This window comes from Palaemon carinicauda, chromosome 29, assembly GCF_036898095.1.
Source record: "Palaemon carinicauda isolate YSFRI2023 chromosome 29, ASM3689809v2, whole genome shotgun sequence".
Lineage (NCBI taxonomy): Eukaryota > Metazoa > Arthropoda > Malacostraca > Decapoda > Palaemonidae > Palaemon > Palaemon carinicauda.
Window position 1 is genome coordinate 31,549,944 of NC_090753.1, and position 9,942 is coordinate 31,559,885.

The window sequence follows — 9,942 nt, forward strand, 5'->3', positions numbered from 1 at the left end:
TCACCCTCAAGAATAATTGAGGACACTTACAGCAAGCTGAGGAAGGTAAGAGAGACCTTGATTAGAATTTATCATTCTGAATTTTTGACGACATTGATAAATCAAGCAGTTGATAAGACTGACAGATACAAGCCTGTTACCCATAAAATCATTGAAGCTGGAGACATTGTTTTGCTGAAGGATCCTCATACTAAGGCCTTAAATTATCCACTTGGGATTGTTAAGGAGGTGGTAAAGAATGACCTTGGAGAAGTGACCAATGCTCAGATTTTGAAAGGGAAGTCGGGTTATGTACACTCTTTTGTGAAGTGGAGGCAACGGTTGACAGTAGACCCCTTACTGTCGTCACCTCAGACAGTAGAGACCCGGTTCCACTCACACCGAACAAGTTTTTAAACATGGGAGATTCGCCTGTAGGCTGCGACGTTGCGATAGGTGGTCACTCTAAGCAAAGATGGAAGCAGGTGCAGCATATGGCCGAGCAGTTCTGGGCCCGTTGGAAATGTGAGTATCTACTGGGGCTGCAGAAGCGCCAGAAATGGCTCAAAGAGCGACGAAACATCAGGGTGGGAGACGTAGTCCTTATGGTCAAAGAGAATGAAGCTTGCTGCCATTGGCCATTGGCTAGAGTAGTGCAGACCAAAGTAGGGAAAGATGGTTTGGTGAGGACGGTGACTGTCAGGAGAGAGGGCAAGGAATACGACAGACCGCTGTCGAAGCTTGTTTTAATTTTAGAGGAGGAGACGGATCTAATAGGCGTTACAGAGCGATAAGGTGTTGAACCCCCTTGTGCTCAAGAGGTTTCAAAGGGGCGGGTGTAAACGCAGGGAAGTTTCACTCAGGGAAATTTCACTCAGGGAAATCTCACTTTTCCCTGCGCAACTTTGAATGACTGTTCGTGGTAAATCCAAAATTTGTAATTAAATTTCAGTCAGTAATAGAGGCGTACACGTTATAAAATAATAAGAAAATTAAAATGAGGAAGTTTTCGTCAGAAACAATAATTATGGGGACACCTTTTATATGTTAGTAACAAAGAAAACAAAAGAACCATCGGTCCATCTCCCGCCATCCCTCTGTTCAAGCGCTTGGGAAAGCGACAGGTGGGTCTTTCGAACAGTGTAACCGTCGAGAGCAGACGTGTTTGAGAGAATCCACATCGACGACTTTAAGATGGAATTATAATATTAGGTAAGCATCACAGTGTTCTGAGATTTAGAGACAAAAAAGGGTTGTCAGGGTTGCTGTTTAAATAACAATAGCTAGTAGGGTTGCTAATATAATGAAATATAGACACATGAAATAAAGTGAGGGGTAGGTTTGTCTTAACGGTCGCGTACCCTCGGCAGGGACATACCCGTGGCCCATTTACAGGAGAGAGCTGAACGGTCTTTGCGGTGTACACAAACAAAATTGTAAGTAAGAGATCTTTACAATTTAAGGAGAGAAAATAGAGCTCGTAAGGGATTAAGCTAGATAAAATATGCCCCAGATCGAATAACTATTTAGTGAAATTCTCTCATGACTTAATGATGTCTAGTAATGCTTAGTGTTTATTTCTTAAAGAGTCGATATAGCAGAACCAAGGGATTCACCCACCTAGTATTACGAATTTTGTAATCAAGTTATTATACCAGAGGTCTTTATTGGAGATATTAATAAAAATGTGTAACATGCAAGAAATAGAATACAAAGGAATTACAATTAATGAAATTATAGTAATAGAGGTTTCCAATAATGTTGTTTGAAATGTGTAGAGAATGGGGTTTTCTTTAAATGTGTTTTTTTTTTTTTTTTTGATTAATTGAAGAATTGTCACCATATGAATTTCTCATTGTATGTAATTTTTCCAGTGACCTTCGACCAAATAAAGAAACTTAAAATGTCGACGAGTACTAAATAACCCACAAAAAAAGACCCCCCTCGTTCAAGATACACTGTATTACTCAGTTGAATAATTTGGAAATTGTTGTGAATTAATGAGTACCGTATATTATAACATAGGATCCTGTCCATACACTAAAAAAAAGAAAGGTGTGTCCCTGACCGAAGCATTATATGTAATGATCAAAGCTTGCTCTGCTGTAGGAAGCATGGCGTGCCAATGAAGGGGGCCATCAGCCACTAAGTAATGCAAAATTCGCACTACTTCCCTATTATGCGATTCCACTAAGCAATTTGCTGAAGGCCTATATGCAGTCACTGAAAAGTGTTCAATTTTCATCAAGTCCTTGAACGATTTCACCACATTATTTATAAACTCAAGACCATTATCAACTATCAGAATTTTCGGCCAACCAAACCTAGTAATGAAAGAGCTCAGCACCTGGGCTAATGAATATGCAGATTTATCCAACATTGCGTAAGTATGAGTGTACCGAGTAAATGAATCCACAAATACACATATATATTTATGTTGTGTTAACCCAGTAGGAAATGGTCCTACTACATCCATATGGACTCTATAGAATTTAATGTAAACAATCGGCCACTTTCTGTCTTCCGGTACAGTATTTTTATGTTCTTTGAAACAGTTACAAGCAGGACAACCCTTTATATAATTCTTTATAGACTTTTTCATTCCTAACCAAAAGAAGGATTCACGTGCTCTCTCTAATTTTCTATCAATCGCTAAATGCCCTGCATATGGACTTCACGTAAAATGTGGATGCTCGTTTAATTAAGGAGGGAGGAAGAACTACCTGCGAAGAAAATTCCCCTCCCCTCTTCTCGTAAGCACAATATAAGATATAATTTTCAATAAAAAAATTTTCACGAGGCACTTTCAGAAATGACGGATAACTCTCTGATTCCCCTTTAATCACTCTTCGCACTCTTTCCATCCCTTCCTCTTTTTTTCTGTCCCTCTCGGACTTCTTTTATGTCTCAACCCCCCAAGTCAATCAAACCTGCATTATCAGGGCATTTATTCTGGACATCGCTGGTCATGTCCTCGGTCATCCACATATATTCCGTTCGCCGTTCGTATCTCTCTCTCTCTCTCTCTCTCTCTCTCTCTCTCTCTCTCTCTCTCTCTCTCCTGAGTCGACTATCTCTCTCCCGTCTACTGCATGTGTATCGCGAGAACTCTCATCCCGTTCTCTATTACCTCTATTATGAGGGGGGTCTTCTCTATTTTGGTTACGCTCTTCGTTCCTCTTTTGTGCCGTATTTATTACTCCTATTGCTGCACTCCTAGAAAGAGCATCAGCTACCTTGTTAGCTTTACCTTCTATGTGGTGGAAACCCTTTATATTAAACTCTAACAATCTCTAAATCAATCTCGCTTTCACAAGAGGTCAAATCATTCTTATAATACAAATCATGTAAGGGGTGATGGTCACTTTGCAACTCAATCGACTAACCTAATAAAAATAACCAATGCCTCTCTAGAACCCAAAGAATAGCCAAAGCCTCTCAATCGAATGTACTATAGTTCTTTTCTGCCCCTTTTAACGCCCGGGAAGCAAAACAAATGGGTCTCTCTCTGCCTCTATCATCTCGTTGAGAAACAACGCCACCAATACCTACGCTACTCGCATCTGTTGTCACTAAAAACGGGCGATCAAATCTAGGATATGCGAGTAATTTATTGCTAGTTAAGGCAGTTTTCAAATGGTTAAAGACCCTTTCTTTTCCTTCTCCCCAATTTATTAAGTTTTGTTTCTTTAAAGCATCTAAGGGTCTCACTATCTCTCCAAAACCTCTTATGAATTTACAGTAAAACCCAGCGAGCCCAAGGAACCCAGCTACTTCCTTAGAGTTACATGGCCAGGGGAAATATGTAATAGCCGCTACTTTACTGGGGCAGGGTTGGATACCTTCTGGGGTTATTACGTGACCTAAATATTCGACCTGTTTACAGAAAAATTTGCACTGTGACAAATTTATTTTCATACCATTACGTCGCAATGCTTCTAAAACTTTACGAATATTATTATTATGATTTTTCAGCCGTTTATCCTGTAATTATGATATCATCTAAATAGATGAGAACATTATGACCAAAAAAAGGGTGACAAAACCGCCATCATCACTCTAGAAAAAATTACTTGGAGCATTTTTAACACCGAAAGAAAGAAAATTAAACTGAAATAATTGATCGTTAGCTATAAATGCCGTTTTTAATTTACTGTCTTCCTGAATGGGTATTTGAGAGTATCCTGATTTTAAATCAACAGTTGTAAAAATATTTACTATCACGTACTTTCACAAGTAATTCTACGATGGAGGACTATGGGAATGCATTATCCTTTGTGATTGCATTCAATTTCCTATAATCAACACACAATCTTACTGAGCCATCCTTTTTCCTAATAGCTACAAATGGAGAAGCCCAGGGGGATTCACTCTCCTCGATTATCCCTTGATCCCTTAATTTATCAATTTCTCTTGCTATCTCTTCCTGGAAATGAATGGGTACCTTATAAGGCCTTGACCTGATCAACTCCGCCGGCCCAGTTTCAATGCTAAAGGGAAATCGATCAATCGTCCCGGGAGGCTTATCTCCAATTGAAATTACATAGGAATAATTATTGACAATGTCACTAACTACAGGCTGATATTCTGACGGACATAATTTTCGCACTTGCATAATCAAATTCTGAGTGTGTTCGTCTGTGTGGGCTGGAGTTGTGGCTCCCAACATCCCATTATAAGCAATTTGACATAACTCTATTTCACACACAGAATCACTTCCTAAAACAACTCTTTTATTAGACAAATTAACTCTCGTTATATCATCTCTGTTCTCTTTAATTTCTGTCAAGTCCTCTAATATCATATGGGCCCAATTCTCATGGGGTTTAACAACTACCTTGGTTCCTCCCGCAAGAGGGCGACACGGGGTCACAGATATGCTTGTAAGGGTCTGTGGGACAACACTTCTCCTCTCTCAGGTACAGCTGTTACCCTACTTAAATATCTCTCCAAGCTAACACACGCACTTACTGTCTCATGACTTTCTATCGGCAAAATGTACCCTCCTGATTTTACTGTTATTGTATCTTTTCCCTCAAAAATGCAAATTTGATTATTAGATATAAAGTCTATTACTAAGATAGCCTTGATTCCTGGAATTCCCAGGGTGGGCAAGACAAAAAAATCATGTGTGAACTTCATAGACCCCACCTTAAACTGGATGATTGATGTATGGTTTATGTGTAGTTTATTTCCTCCTGGCGTATCAAGAAAAATGGATGCGGCTGGCGGTATTGGATTTGAGGAGAATTTTTTTTTCAATAAATAAAACACTGGCTCCCGTGTCAATCAGCGCTCAGATGGATTTATCTTGCAGGTCGATCCTAACTGCTAACATTCCCAGATGGCCATTACAAGATACAGAGCAGGGGCTAATTACCTCGGCTGCCATGCCGCTGCCCCCTGGTCCTATCCCTAGTGCTGCGGGTGTGAGGTCGGGGCTACCGATAAAGGTCCCAGTGCCTGCTCTATCACATCCATCACTACTTCCTCGGCTACTGCCTGTGATGTCATGCAGGAGGGCATCGAACTCCCTCGTCTCCCCCTTCCTCTGTTCCCTTTTCCTTGGACATTGGGTGGGGGGAGGTGTGCGAGCGCCCAAGTCCGCCCGCCATGGGCATTTTTTGTTGGGCACTCTCGAGATAAATTATCGTAGGCCTGACAAGTGTAACAGTGGGGGTATCCTTGGGTGGGGCACTCCACTTGTTGGTGCCCCTCTCCCCCACATTGCCAACATCTGAAGATTCTGCTATTCTGCTGACTGCATTACCCCTTACCACTCTTCAGGGGTCGACTTCCTCTCATGGCTGCCAACTTCTCGGAATCAGCCCCGTTATTCCCATTCTTTTTTTCTTCTGGCGAACTGTCTAAAATATTTTGTATCGCACTCACTACGTCCGCTAACGGGCGATTGTCATTGAACAAATAACCACATAAATACGGGTTTACTAATCTGCGAATAAGTTTATGGGCAAATGCCTTTTTATCACCTTCTGGGAGATTGGCACTCCGGGTAGGAAACGTATCGCAATCCCTAAAAATGAGAGTAGCAAAACTAAAAACGGATTCACCTTCCCGTATTTTGGGTTTGTAATTTTCTTTTAGACATACTTCTCAAAAAAACGTTGTTTTATTTGAGTATAACTTCTTAAACTTTCTTGTGGTCAACACATTACTTCCATTGCTAGAGCATCCTTCAACAATCTAATTATTTGAATATCTTTTTCCTTTACCGACCACCCATATGTGGCTACTTCAAAGTCTCTCAAAAACATGTGACGGAGCCGAGTAAGGGTGTGAACTCAAAGGCAGGTTGGAAACGACTGAGTTATATTATTGTGGAACACTCTCCTTATATACAAAACCTCAAGACAACAGGACATAACAAGTTCACAAGACAGACAATATTACAGAGGAAAAACCAGACATAAATTTTCATGTTCGTTTTAGTGCGAGGGAAGAGCGAAGATACAAGCATAATACTGTATATACAAAAGGAATTATGTACAATTGTTTGAAACACGGTTGGTACATGGCTCCCCCGAAAAAAAATGACATACTGTACATGTTAAATAGGGCGCCCTGATCTAGAGAGGCGAACTGTAGGCGGGTCATCTGGCAGAAGATAAGCAGGTTTTAGACGATCAATGGAGACCCAGTCTTCTTTGCCCCGAATGTTTAGGAGGAATGCTTTCGGACTGCGTCGGATCACAAGGAAAGGGCCCGTGAAAGGGGGGGTTAGTGGTGGCTTGCTGGTGTCGTTGCGCAGGAAGACGTGCGTTGCAGAGTGCAAGTCCGTTGGTATGTGATGCTTCGCTGGGGGCTTGTAAGTCTGGTGGTACGAAGTAAATTTTCCCACGACGTGACGTATGAGCTGGAGATCGTCGGAGGAGGTTGTAGAAGGAAAAATTTCGGCAGGGACGACCAACGGGTCGCCATACACCATTTCGGCTGCCGAGACGTCGAGGGAGTCTTCAGGAGTGGTCATTAGTCCACGGAGGACCCAGGGAAGCTGAGTAAACCAGTTGCAATCCTTGCAGCGGGACATCAAAGCTGCTTTGAGGGTGCGATGAAAATGTTCAACCATTCCATTGGCAGCGGGGTTGTAGGCCGTTGTCTGATGTAGGGTGATGCCCAGGAGATTCGCTAATGACGTCCACAATTGAGAGGTGAAAGTGGTTCCCCTGTCAGAAGTAATATGCTCAGGGATACCGAATCTTGAAATCCATCCAGAGAGTAAGGCAGATGTACATGAGGCGGACGTTGCAGGTTCCATGGGAATGGCTTCAGGCCAGCGAGTGGAGCGGTCGATGACGGTAAACAGGTAACGATGTCCTTGTGATGTGGGTAGGGGGCCTACAACGTCGACGTGAATGTGTGCGAAACGACGCTGAGGTTGAGGAAAGGTACCCACTCCTGAATCCGTGTGTCGATGTACTTTGGAAGTTTGGCAAGAAGTACAGGCGCGGACCCAATCCTAAGCATCCTTAGAAATGCCGTGCCAAATGAACTTTGCCTTCAGCAGCAGTGCAGTAGAACGGCACAAGGGATGTGAAAGGCTGTGGATGAAATCAAACACCTGTCGGCGCATAGGAGCAGGAATCCAAGGTCGTGGTCTACCAGTACTGACGTCACAGAGGAGGGTGGTGTTGGAGTCTTCGAGGGGAAAATCTTCCCAACGGAGGGACGTGCAGGATGTCCTACAAGCTTGGTACTCTGGATCCTGTCGTTGGGCTTCAGCCGGGGCGTTGTAATCCAATCCCAATTGAACGGCAGCCAACGTGTCTCTTGACAGGGCATCGGCAACGGGATTCATTTTCCCAGGGACGTATTGGAGGATGCAATTGTATTCAGCCACGGCGGAGAGATGTCGGCGTTGACGGGCGGACCAGGCGTCAGACTGTCGAGTGAAGGCGTGCCCCAGAGGTATGTGGTCTGTGCGAATGATGTAGGGCGTACCTTCTAAGAAATGGCGAAAGTGACGGACAGCCAAGTGCACCTCCAGCAATTCTCGATCGAAGGTAGAATAACCCAATTCTGCCTTGGACAGTTTTCTGCTGAAGAAGGCCAATGGGCGGGGCGAGCCTTTGACCACCTGCTCGAGTACTGCACCAATAGCGACGTCGCTGGCATCGGTGGAGAGAAGGAGAGGGGCGTGTGGGATAGGAAAAGTGAGAGCCGCAGCAGTTGATAGGGCCTTCTTTGCATTGCAGAAGGCTGCTTCTTGAAGGGGACCCCACTTCAGGTCCTTTGGCTTGCCCTTGAGGGAGGAGTAGAGGGGAGCAAGAGTGGCGGCAATGGCTGAGAGAAAACGGTGATAATAGTTGATCATGCCCAAGAATTCCTGCAGAGCTTTGACGGTCTAGGGCGCGGGGAAATTCTGAACGGGTGCTACCTTCTCAGGGAGGGGATGGACTCCTTCAGGAGTGATACGGTGCCCTAAGAACGACACTTCGATGGCGCCAAAGGTACACTTGTCGTACCGGACTACAAGGCCGTTTTGTTGCAGGCGGTCGAGCACGATGCGCAGGTGACGGAGGTGTTCCTCTTTTGAGGAGGAGAACACAAGTATGTCGTCCACATAACATACACAGAAAGGGAGGTCCCCTAAGATGCCATCCATGAGACGTTGAAACGTTGCCCCAGCATTACGAAGGCCAAAACAGGAGTAATTGAAGGTGTATGTGCCAAAGGGAGTGATGATGGCGGTCTTGGGGATGTCTTCTGGGTTCATAGGCAGCTGATAATACCCTTTCAGGAGGTCGAGCGTAGAGAAAACCTTCGCTTTTTGCAGGTCGGAGGTTACATCGGCAATGTTTGGGAGGGGGTAGTGATCCGGTTCTGTTTGCATGTACAGGCGCCTGTAATCCCCGCACGGATGGAGGGAGCCGTCTTTCTTCAGAACGATGTGTAAGGATGACGACCATGGGCTGGAGGCCTTTTGGCAAAGGCCCATTTTCTCCATTTCGGTGAACGTCTGTTTGGCGGCTGCCAATCGTTCCGGTGCCAGACGTCTGAATTTTGCGAAGACTGGGGGTTCCGTCGTCTTGATATGGTGATAAATACCGTGCTTGGCAGGAACCGTGGGCGTTTGGCGAAGTTCTGGACGGAAAACTTCCGGGTACGACGTGAGGTGCGCTGATGTGGAGAGCGAGGCTAGAGGGGGCGGGTTGAAGAGGTGTCGACAAGTACGAGTCTGCGTTGACCAATCGTCGGTGGGCGACATCGACCAGAAGGTGGAAATGAGAGAGGAAATCCGCACCGAGGATTGGCATTGTGACGTCAGCAACGAGAAACTTCCAATTTAATTTACCGTTTCCGAACGATAATGTGAGGTTCTCGTAACCGTAGGTGGGTATCGCAGATCCGCTGGCAGCTACCAAGCGGACGTCGGCAGATGTAGACAGACTACGTTGTGCCTTGAAGAGTTTCCTTGGCAAAAGAGAACGACAAGAACCCGTGTCTACCAAAAATCGCACGCCCGTTCCTGCATCCTGTAAAAAGAAAAGATTAGAAACATGGGAGGCCACCGCTACAAGTGATGGCCTACTTACACGTTTTTTGGCCACTGACAATCTTTGGCACATTTCTTCGCGGTTGCCCCGAATCTGAAGTGGTAGTAGCAAAACTGCGGCGGATGGGAGGTAGTAAGTGGCTGTAGAAATCGTTCGTTGGGGCGCAAGCGATTGGTGGGTGGTGGGCGACTTCGTCGCCGCTTCGGCACGTCACGGGGTAGGCGTGTATGTCCTACGGCATTCATGTCAGCTTCGATTGACGTTGAATAGGCATCCTCGTCGTCAGGGGTGGAGGCGTTGATGGAGTTCTTGAAGTGGCTGTCCATAAGGGCGTCGGCTTTGGTCGTCAAGTCCTTTATGGGTAAACTATCAACATCGGGTATGGCAGCGCGTACAGGTTCAGGTAAACAGCGTATCCAAAGGGCACGGAGTAGGTTCACCTCACGAG